The following is a 12,664-nucleotide window of genomic DNA, read 5'->3' on the forward strand; positions in this document are numbered from 1 at the left end:
CATATTATTGATGCTGTAGACGTCCACTAAATAAGGCAGGAAGTAACCAGGTGTCTGGAATGTTCTATTAAAAGTCCCATGCTCCCGCAAAGGCTAATGGAATTGTCCATTCCAAAGCAGTTAGAAGTGATGTGTGATAGGTTTGATAGTCACATCTGAATGGCTATGAAAGACTAGCTTGCATGAAGAGCTGCGCAATTTCTCACAATGACCCCCCAGATACGGTATTCTGTAACAGCAAAATGTCTAACTGAGCTGAAGCTATCTTGTGGCAGAAAGGGAAAATGGAGGTCACCACAAACACTCAGACCATTACTTATCCTGTTCTTATCCTTATCCTGTAGCTGCCACGCACAGGGAGGACAGGAGAAGTAATGGTCGGAGTGTTTGTGGTGGCCTCCATTTTCCTTTTCTGCCACAAGATAGCTTCAGCTCAACATATTGCATTCTGTTCCCATGACGACCTGGTCTGGTATCAGTGTCCCTGCAGGAAGGGAGTCATTTACACCGACTGCTGTGATTCACCATAGTACACAAATCACTGGCCATCCACATGCAGCCAGGATTTAAAAGTTCATCATGATCCATATTGCAGTACACACACAACTACTTTCAGCTGGGGTTACAACTCTCCATGGCAGGCTGTCCTCTAGATCTACATAATGATCAAATCAAATCACATTTTATTAGTCACATGCGCCGAATACAACAGGTGTAGACCTTACAGTGAAATGCTTACTTACGAGCCCCTAACCGAGAGTGCAGTTTATAAAAATATGGATAAGAATAAGAGATAAAAGTAACAAGTAATTAAAGAGGAGCAGTAGAAAATAACAATATATACAGGGGGGTGCCGGTACAGAGTCAATGTGCAGGGGCACCGGTTAGTTGAGGTAGTATGTACATGTAGGTAGAGTTAATTAAAGTGACTATGCATAGATAACAACAGAGAGTGGCAGTGGTGTGGAGAGGGGGGGGGGGGGGGGGGGGGGGGGATGTGAATAGTCTGGGTAGCCATTTGACTAGATGTTCAGTAGTCTTATGGCTTGGGGGTAGAAGCTGTTTAGAAGCCTCTTGGACCTAGACTTGGCACTCCGGTACCGCTTGCCATGTGGTAGCAGAGAGAACAGTCTATGACTAGAGTGGCTGGAGTCTTTGGCAATTTTCAGGGCCTTCCTCTGACACCACCTTGTATAGAGGTCCTGGATGGCAGGAAGCTTGGCCCCAGTGATGTACTGGGCCGTTCACACTACCCTCTGTAGTGCCTTGCAGTCGGAGGCTGATTTGTTGCCATACCAGGCAGTGATGCAACCAGTATGCTCTTGATGGTGTAGCTGTAGAACCTTTTAAGGATCTGAGGACCCATGCCAAATCTTTTCAGTCTCCTGAGGGAGAATAGGTATTTTCGTGTCCGCTTCACGACTGTCATGGTGTGCTTGGACCATGTTAGTTTGTTGGTGATGTGAACACCAAGGAACTTCAAGCTCTCAATCTGCTCCACTGCAGCCCCGTCGATGAGAATGGGGGTGTGCTCAGTCCTCCTTTTCCTGTAGTCCACAATCACTTCCTTTGTCTTGATCATGTTGAGGGAAAGGTTGTTGTCTTGGCACCACATGGCCAGGTCTCTGACCTCCTCCCTATAGGGTGTCTTGTTGTTGTCAGTGATCAGGCTGTTGTGTCATCGGCAAATTTAATGATGGTGTTGGAGTCGTGCCTGGCCGTGCAGTCATTAGTGAACAGGGAGTACTGGAGGGGGATGAGCACGCACCCCAGCATGGCAGATGTGTTGTTACCTACCCTTACCATCTGGGGGTGGCCCGTTAGGAAGTCCAGGATCCAGTTGCAGAGGGAGGTGTTTAGTCCCAGGGTCCTTAGCTTATTGATGAGCTTTGAGGACACTATGGTGTTGAACGCTGAGCTGTAGTCAATGAATAGCATTCTCACATTGGTGTACCTTCCACCTTACTAGTTTATTTTGTATCTATTAAAAAATAAATTGATTATCACTTTGGTTACATTACACACAGGCACAGGCAGACAGACAGACAGACAGACAGACAGACAGACAGACAGACAGACAGACAGACAGACAGACAGACAGACAGACAGACAGACCATGATGCATCCTAAACAAGAAGTGCAAAGGATATTCTATTGACTATCGTTAGACTATAGCATTAGAGTACTGGCTCTCAGGTTAAAATCTATCTCTCAGAGAACAATGTCTGACATAACCTCTTGAGGCTCTAAAGGCATTGGGCCAACTCTCAAAGTCAATGGACAGGCCATTAGACGTGGTATTCTATCATCAACAAACCATGAAAGTTTCCCTAGACTTACAGAATGCTATTTGTTTGGAGAGAGTTCAAATATTTTTTCGTTTAACACATTTTTACAAGGCATCTAACCATACTAAATAATTGCTGTTTTGACCCATTGATAACAAAATTGCAAAAACCTCCACAGCACATTACACATCACATCATACATCACATCATATAATCGCTGGGTCCAAGACAGAGATGCCTATCCCCCTCACGAACGACCAAAAAACATAGGCTATGTACTTTAGCCAATCTACCCATTTGCACAAATCACACAGGCTACAATTGTCTCAGGTTTCAACCACCCCGCCGCATGGAGAGCATATCAGCACCATGGACAGCCGCTCAGTGCCAAGAGCATGCGACAAGTGTACTGAATTTATAAAAACATGTCATAGGTATTCATGCAGATTGTCTCACTTTCAATCTCATGACACATTTAACTTCCTGTAACTGTCTCATCGGATCTCTTTATCTATCCAGTTTCATAATCGAACATTTCTGTCTTCAGTCTTTGCTCCCCTTAGACCACGTCTATCGATTTAAAAAACGCTCATAGTCAGCAAAATATGAGAGATACATGAAATAAAAACTTTTATCAATATCTAATAAACTAAATTAAGCATATGGGGTTTTATAATAGGCCTACATTAACCAAGCCTAGCCTACATTCAGGAGTACGAGCAATACTCTAAATGACTTGTGTGAAATGTGTGTGAAAGCAAAAACACAAAACTACTAAACAATAAACGACTCGCACGCAGGTTATAATCTTACCTCTATAAGTATTTGAATCGTCCCATGTCGCGTCCCGGGTGCCTCCGGCTCGCGCAGCCCCGGTTCTGGGCATCAGTGTTGCAGCCACGTGACGCTCAAAGGCAGCCGCGCCTGAAGGTGATTAATAGGCTTTCATTGTAGACTAATGGGATTATCATCAGGTTCGCTACTCTTAAAAGGAAACATTTGTTTTGTACCTTTAATACCGAAAACGACAAAAGTGACTATCCCTGTAGCTATTCTGTGGTAAAGCACGTATTTCCTTGGAAAAAACGTGTCGAATCTAAAAGAAACCAAACACTTCAATTAAATTCCCATCACAATTTCCCAAGTTTATCTCCATCTGTCTTCACTTCGAAACGGCGTTAAAAGGAGTTTAAAAAAAGATGGGTCCTTGCAAGCACAATTTGAAGATTACTGAAGTAGTCCTACAAGTTGCTCTGTTTATTTGGACGCTTATACGATGGCATTGCCAGCTGAATTGTTTCCCGCGCTCCCAAATTACCTTTCTCCTTCTCGCTCAATTCTATCATGTAGTCAACATTTGATAGGGGGACGCTGAAGACTGGCACTAATGATGCAAAACACATTACTCCAAATATCTATATGCAAAGAAAAAAACCCTCGTTACATTCCTAATGTAATGTGTGGCCTTATCCTGGCAAAAAAATAATAAGAAAAATGTCTCCCCAAAATTATAAAAAAAGATTGGTGATTGGTACAGTGGATACAACGTTTTTATTATATTTTCCGAGCCCGTTGTCCTGTCCGGTCCCCTCTGTATTGCACCTGAGCATGACAGCGGACCTCCACGCATTAATTGTCTCTGCTGATCTGACGAAATGTGGCCATGTGGCAAAGCAGCGGTGAGTCGTCGCGATTTTACTGAAGGGCATACAGTTGACTTTCACGATAGAATAACCGTATATCTACTGTCATCGTTCTTGCCAGACAACGATATGGAGTAGCATGTAATTGATTAAAGCATCCTTGGTCGGTTTCCCAGAAAAAAATTGCCATGAGTTGAACAGTTATTAGAGCCACTGGAAGAGTTGTGGGCTACAAAAATAGGAAAGTTCACCTTAGTACAGTAGTGAAACATTTACAAAAAATATATAAATACCAAATCCCTTATGATTATTAATCATAGAAACCCTTCAATATCTGTAATGATTTGAACTTGATTTGAACTTTGCAATGATCTCAGTAGCAGAGAAAGCAGCAAACACTGCCATCATGGAGTCTGATATTGACTATGCAATTCATCAAATTGTCAGCCTTGACAAGCACTGAGTCATGGACTTATTTTCCACAAGTATTATCTAACCTGTTTCTATAATGACCCCCCCCCCCCCCCCCCACACACACACACACACACACACACATCCTTCAGTCCCTTTCTCCTCCACTATCTTCCAGCTCTTTGCCTGGCTCTGAAATCCTGTTCCCCACTGCTACCAGTACAGCCAAGAAAATGAGGGTAGCGAAAAAACAGATTTTATTGCATTAATTATTCAGATGTTGAAGGAGGCTGAGATTCCACTGTATTATACAGACAAGGTTGTGTAATATTTATTAGTGGAGATGTGGTGCGATGATGGTTGGGTTATTTTCCTTCTTTTTCTGTTCTGATTTGTCTTCCATTCAGGTGTGTTGGAGATGTATAACTGTATAGTGTCTTAGGCCTTGGTTTCAGCAATATGATTTGACATGTTAGAACAGTGTAGGCATGCAGAGACTGCCGATACTAAAATCTGATGAACATGGTCCCTGTCAAATAAACAAATACAATAAATACACTGCTTTGAGGGTCAGGGGTCAGGGCAAGCAGGCAACCAATCAAGGGGTCTGTGTTCAGAAGTTGTCAGCCATTTCCAGTCAAGGAACGCTTTTCTACTCCTGCCCTAATGAATTCAACCCTAACATTAAATGCAGAAACTAGTCTCTTACTGTTCACTTGACTTCCTTTCCCTCCTTTTTTCCTCTCCTCCTCATCTGTCTGTACTTGCGAATAGCCCTCCATGTTCGGGCATCTATCCACCCCATACCTCTCCCTCTCTCCCCCACCCCCTCTCTTCCCCTTCCCTTTTATTTGATTGCATGTCTGATACTGTTGGCTGTGCTGTTAACAGTTCAATACCCCAAACATGGCTCCAGTGTTGTCATCTACTTAGCACTGATTCAATCGGTAATGTCGTACATTGGGACACTTGTTGTCAAGTTTACCTAACAAGTTCAGTTGACAGATAGCAACCCTGTCTACTATGTGGTTCACTATCTAACCGTCTCCTCTGAATTTAATAGATACACAGTATCAATGGCTGTTCACTCAATCTGAAATAGGAGGCTGGAGTTGCTTGTGGAATGTTACTTCTATAGAGAGCCAGTTTGACCATTTTGACTTAAGCCTTTTTTCGAAGGTTTGTAAAACTGTTAAATTGTTCAATGCAAACTATCAGTGTCACTATTTTTTACATTACTCTTTCTCAAACTACATTGTTTCCTTATGATTTCCTTTCTCCGCTGCCTATGAAAATGTGAGGTTCAAAAGAGCTCCCTCCATCTGGGTTTGTGTCATTCCAAAGCTCATATTTATGCGTGACTTACCTAACTTACTAAAATGGAGAAGAAAGATAGAAAGGCATGAACAAGCTGGTGAATGCTGAGTGTGGCTTGGTATGATGATACCCACCAACTGTTATTGTGCTTCCTGCATCTCTCATTCTGACAAGTTCCTTGTTCCACAGCACTGCTGTGGTTGTACAAGCATGGGCTCATTAAGAGTGACATGTACAACAGGATTTTAAACCCAAAGCATCTCTGAATTCTCATACAAGAGACAAGAGCTACAGCAGGCTTGCTACAGTAGAGTAGCCTACAAACACAGCTGAAAGCAGGATGCTTCAATCCATCGCCTCCCTGTGCATCTGTGCTGCTGCACTTGAGGGTTATTTTCCATAATTATAGCAATAAACACTTATGCATAATCTATCATAATAGATAGTGGGTGCTCAATATGGGCTTGACAGAACCCTACACTGAACCCTCTCCCTGTGGCAGCTTTTGATTTGCGGAGCTGCGGTGCTGAGTCTATGGACACCGGGGGCTCATAAAACTTTCCTCTGGGTAATGACTGCCCCTCCCACCTGATCACTCATACTGAATGACTGAATGAGAGGAGCTCCTGGGACTGGTAGATGTTGACTAAGAAGCCCAAGGCAGCCTCTACAAACTGCAGCTTTGTGACAGATTAACATCCAGATAACCAATGCATGAGGCATATGGAAAAATGGCATATTGGAATATATTTCAATAAAATATAAATACATTTATCAACCAAATAAATAATTTAAATACACACTCACACCTCACAACCTTCTCTACTCCGTTGATAATGTTGAGACTCTATTGACTTCTGGTATTGTAGCAGTACAGTACCATTTTACATGTAAAAGTTGAATCATTGAGTTGTTGAAAATGTATCTGCTGCTATTGAGGTATTGCCTACCTTCCACTTATATTATGAAAAATAGTCAAAATAAATGAGGTGTTTATTTCGAAAAGAAACTTGAAAGTAGAACATACAAACCTGGTTCAGTCTGTTTTCCACCAGACACTGGGAGACAAATTCACCTTTCAGCAGGACAATAACCTAAAACACAAGGTCAAATATACACTGGAGTTGCTTACCAAGATGAGTGGCCTAGTTACAGTTTTGAGTTAAGTCGGCTTGAACATCTATGTCAAGATTTGAAAATGTCTGTCTAGCAAGGATCTACGAAAAACTTGACAGAGCTTGAAGAATTTTTAAAATAATAATTTGCAAATATTGTGCAATCTAGGTGTGCAAAGCTCTTAGAGATTTACCCTGAAGCACTCAAAGCTGTAATCGCTGCCAAAGGTGATCCTAACTCAGAGGGTTGATTACTTATCTAATGAAGATATATTACATTTGCTACAAATGTGAGAATTCTTCTTCCACTTTGACATTACAGAGTATTTTGTGTAGATCGTTGACAAAATTTGACAATTAAATCCATTTGAATCCCACTTTGTAACACAACATTTTTTTGAAAAAGTAAAGGGGTGTGAATACTTTCTGAAGGAACTGTATGTCTTTGAAGAGAGAGGTCACATTGCATGGACAACCAGACCAATTGGCCTTTTCAGATAGAAGTCATATACAGTGGGGCAAAAAAGTATTTAGTCAGCGACCAATTGTGCAAGTTCTCCCTCTTAAAAAGATGAGAGAGACCTGTAATTTTCATCATAGGTACACTTCTACTATGACAGACAAAATGAGAAACAAAATCCAGAAAATCACATTGTAGGATTTTTAATGAATTTATTTGCTAATTATGGTGGAAAATAAGTATTTGGTCACCTACAAACAAGCGAGATTTCTGGCTCTCACAGACCTGTAACTTCTTCTTTAAGAGGCTCCTCTGTCCTCCACTCGTTACCTGTATTAATGACACTTGTTTGAACTTGTTATCAGTATAAAAGACACCTGTCCACAACCTCAAACAGTCACACTCCAAACTCCACCATGGCCAAGACCAAAGAGCTGTCAAAGGACACCAGAAACAAAATTGTAGACCTGCACCAGGCTGGGAAGACTGAATCTGCAATAGGTAAGCAGCTTGGTTTGAAGAAATCAACTGTGGGAGCAATTATTAGGAAATGGAAGACATACAAGACCACTGATAATCTGCCTCGATCTGGGGCTCCACACAAGATCTCACCCCGTGGGGTCAAAATGATCACAAGAACGGTGAGCAAAAATCCCAGAACCACACGGGGGGACCTAGTGAATGACCTGCAGAGAGCAGGGACCAAAGTAACAACGCCTAGCATCAGTAACACACTATGCCGCCAGGGACTCAAATCCTGCAGTGCCAGACGTGTCCCCCTGCTTAAGCCAGTACATGTCCAGGCCCGTCTGAAGTTTGCTAGAGAGCATTTGGATGATCCAGAAGAAGAATGGGAGAATGTCATATGGTCAGATGAAACCAAAATATAACTTTTTGGTAAAAACTCAACTCGTCGTGTTTGGAGGACAAAGAATGCTGAGTTGCATCCAAAGGACACCATACCTACTGTGAAGCATGGGGGTGGAAACATCATGCTTTGGGGCTGTTTTTCTGCAAAGGGACCAGGACAACTGATCCGTGAAAAATAAAAAATGAATGGGGCCATGTATCGTGAGATTTTGACTGAAAACCTCCTTCCATCAGCAAGGGCATTGAAGATGAAACGTGGCTGGATCTTTCAGCATGACAATGATCCCAAACACACCGCCCGGGCAATGAAGGAGTGGCTTCGTAAGAAGCATTTCAAGGTCCTGGAGTGGCCTAGCCAGTCTCCAGATCTCAACCCCATAGAAAATCTTTGGAGGGAGTTGAAAGTCCGTGTTGCCCAGCAACAGCCCCAAAACATCACTGCTCTAGAGGAGATCGGCATGGAGGAATGGGCCAAAATACCAGCAACAGTGTGTGAAAACCTTGTGAAGACTTACAGAAAACATTGGACCTCTGTCATTGCCAACAAAGGGTATATAACAAAATATTGAGATAAACTTTTGTTATTGACCAAATACTTATTTTCCACCATAATTGGCAAATAAATTCATTAAAAATCCTACAATGTGATTTTCTGGATTTTTTTATTTTTTTTTTTTTTTTTTTGAATTTTACCCCTTTTTCTCCCCAATTTCGTAGTATCCAATTGTTGTAGTAGCTACTATCTTGTCTCATCGCTACAACTCCCGTACGGGCTCGGGAGAGTCGAAGGTTGAAAGTCATGCGTCCTCCGATACACAACCAACCAAGCCGCTGCTTCTTTAACACAGCGCACATCCAACCCGGAAGCCAGCCGCACCAATGCGCCGGAGGAAACACCGTGCACCTGGCCACCTTGGCTAGCGTACACTGCGCCCAGCCCGCCACAGAAGACGCTGGTGCGCGATGAGACAAGGACACCCCTACCGACCAAGCCCTCCCTAACCCGGGAGACGCTAGGCCAATTGTGCGTCGCCCCACGGACCTCCCGGTCGCGGCCGGTTACGACAGAGCCTGGGCGCGAACCCAGGACTCTGATGGCACAGCTGGCGCTGCAGTACAGCGCCCTTTTAACCACTGCGCCACCCGGGAGGCGATTTTCTGGATTTTATTCCCTCATTTTGTCTGTCATAGTTGAAGTGTACCTATGATAAAAATTACAGGCCTCTCTCATCTTTTTAAGTGGGAGAACTTGCACAATTGGTGGCTGACTAAATACTTTTTTGCCCCACTGTACTTCTATCTGAAATCTCCATGGGTTGATTTTACTGGTGCATTGATGTATAGATTTGGAAAATAGGCCATTATGTTTTGTTACATTACATTTGAGTCATTTAGCAGACGATCTTACCTAGACAAAGTTTCAGGAATAAATAGGGCTAGGTGCCTTGCTCAAGGGCACATTGACAGATTTTTCAGCTAGTCGGTTCAGTGATTCGAACCAGTGACCTTTCGGTTTCTGGCCCAACGTTTTTAAGCACTACTATACCTGCAACCCATTGTATGTTTGCTATGTACATTTTCCTGATTGACTGAATCCATACAGATGTCAACTAGTGCCTTAGAAAGTTCAATAGAAGAAGTTCAGGGACCAACACTTACCTGCTGGAAGTTCTTAGAGATCTTTATCTTTTTGTTACCTTCAGGGGGATAGGAGTAAGTCCATTAAAGGTCAGACTCTTGGCTAGACAGTGCCTTTAGTGTGAAGGTTTCAGTATTGTGGGTGTATAAGACTTTAGCTGAATTCGCCAAAAGTGCTGCAGGCAAGGAAATGTGATGTTAGAAGGATCCAGTGCATTAGCCTTAGTCGCGGCTCTCTACCAAACCTCATAGCTGCCCCCAAAACCCCAAACCACAATGTTTATAAAATATATAGAGTTAGCCTCGAGTTACTGCCTCTGATGTCAGAATGCACGGGAGGCTACCACTTTGCTCCCGCTCCATGCGTCACCAATGGGTCTGGGTATGAGGGTTCAGAGCCTGGATTCATTCAAACATCTCTCAGCTCGAGGACATTAGAAAAACACCCTCACCTTTAGACAAAACAAAGTAAGAGCCTGTCTTCTGCCTGTCTTTGGGGATAAGGGTGGTGTTCTTTTTTCCTTCCTTCTTTTCATTTGTTTCCAGTCATTTTCTAGGTCTTCATCTTCAGGACCACTCAACATGCTTTTCCGTTTTGGGTCAACAGTTTCAATTCACTGACTGGAGTAAATTCAACACTGCAAGTGCGCTGTCTCTGACTTCACCCTGAATAGCCTTGGAGAACTTCACTTCGAGCAGGACAATGACATTTGACCCTCACTTACTTAAAGAATACGTACTAACAAAGCAACCCTAAATACAGTGTGCCTGTTGGTTTGTAGTTTTTACTATATAATTGATGATATACTGTAAACAAGCTGGAACAGAAATGTGCGAAATGCATGCTTTTGAAACACATGTACCATAACAGCCAGATGAACAAACACAGCTTTTGAATCCATGAGTTACATGCCGAGCTAGATTAATTTAGTCAATCTACTATACCATCAATGTCCCAACTGATTACAAATACCCCAAACCCACTCAGAGCACATACAGTTTCTTGCAAAAGTATTCATCCCCCTTGGCATTTTCCTATTTTGTTGCATTACAACCTGTAATTTAATTGATTTTTATTTGGATTTCATGTAATGGACATACACAAAATAGTCCAAATTGGTGAAGTGAAAAATAAAAAAAAACTTGTTTCAAAAAATTATAAAAAACAGAAAAGTGGTGTGTGCATATGTAGTCACCCCCTTTGCTATGAAGCCCCTAAATAAGACCTGGTGCAAACAATTACCTTCAGAAGTCACATAATTAGTTAAATAAAGTCCACCTGTGTGCAATCTAAGTGTCACATGATCTGTCACATGATCTCAGTAAATATAAACCTGTTCTGAAAAGCCCCAGAGTCTGCAACACCACTAAGCAAGGGGTACCACCAAGCAAGTGGCACCATGAAGACCAAGGAGCTCTCCAAACAGGTCAGGGACAAAGTTGTGGAGAAGTACAGATCAGGGTTGGGTTATAAAAAAATATCTGAAACTTTGAACATCCCACAGAGCACCATTAAATCCATTATACAAAAAAGGAAAGAATATGGCACCACAACAAACCTGCCAAGAGAGGGCCGCCCACCAAAACTCACAGACCAGGCAAGGAGGGCATTAATCAGAGAGGCAACAAAGAGACCAAAGATAACCCTGAAGGAGCTGCAAAGCTCCACAGCGGAGATTGGAATATCTGTCCATAGAACCAATTTAAGCCGTACACTCTACAGAGCTGGGCTTTATGGAAGAGTGGCCAGAAAAACTGCAATGATTAAAGAAAAAAATAAGCGAACACATTTGGTTTGGGGAGACTCCCCAAACATATGGAAGAAGGTACTCTAGTCAGATGAGACTAAAATTGAGCTTTTTGGCCATCAAGGAAAACACTATGTCTGGTGCAAACCCAACACCTCTCATCACCCCGAGGATCATCCCCACAGTGAAGCATGGTGGTGGAAGCATCATGCTGTGGGGATGTTTTTCATCGGCAGGGACTGGGAAACTGGTCAGAATTGAAAGAATGATGGATGGCGCTAAATACAGGTAAATACTTGAGGGAAACCTGTTTCAATCTTCCAGAGATTTGAGACTGGGACGGAGGTTCACTTTCCAGCAGGACAATGACACAAAGCATACTGCTAAAGCAACACTCGAGTGGTTTAAGGGGAAACATTTAAATGTCTTGGAATGGCCTAGTCAAAGCCCAGACCTCAATCCAATTGAGAATCTGTGGTATGACTTGAAGATTGCTGCACACCAGCGGAACCCATCCAACTTGAAAGAGCTGGAGCAGTTTTGCCTTGAAGAATGGGCAAAAATCCCAGTGGCTAGATGTGCCAAGCTAATAGAGACATACCCCAAGAGACTTGCAGCTGTGATTGTTGCAAAAGGTGGCTCTACAATATATTGCCTTTGGGGAGGTGAATAGTTATGCACACGCAAGTTTTCAGTATTTTTATCTTATTTCTTGTTGGTTTCTCAAGAAAAATTATTTTGCATCTTTAAAGTGGTAGGCATGTTGAGTAAATCAAATGATACAACCCCCCCAAAAATCTATTTTATTTCCAGGTTGTAAGGCAACGAAATAGGAAAAATGCAAAGGGGTGAATAATTTCGCAAGCCACTGTAACTAGGAACCGACAAGAGATAAATAATGAATCAAAATGTTTTTGTTTGAGGGTGCATTCCTCCAAGTTGTTCTGCGACCCCACTTTGAGAAGAGGCTTTTTCAAAGAATTCAGGCCAGTATCCATTGAAGCACATCAGAAAGCATCCCAGGAGTAACCTTTCTTTGGAGAGGAGGAACTGGAAGTCTATTAAAGGGTACAGAGCTTAAAAGCACCGGGCCTATAGTACACAGCCTCGATCACCACTACATACATCTCAGTACCAATAACATGCTTTCTATGGCTTACATACACCATTCCAT

This window comes from Oncorhynchus clarkii, chromosome 6, assembly GCF_045791955.1.
Source record: "Oncorhynchus clarkii lewisi isolate Uvic-CL-2024 chromosome 6, UVic_Ocla_1.0, whole genome shotgun sequence".
NCBI lineage: Eukaryota > Metazoa > Chordata > Actinopteri > Salmoniformes > Salmonidae > Oncorhynchus > Oncorhynchus clarkii.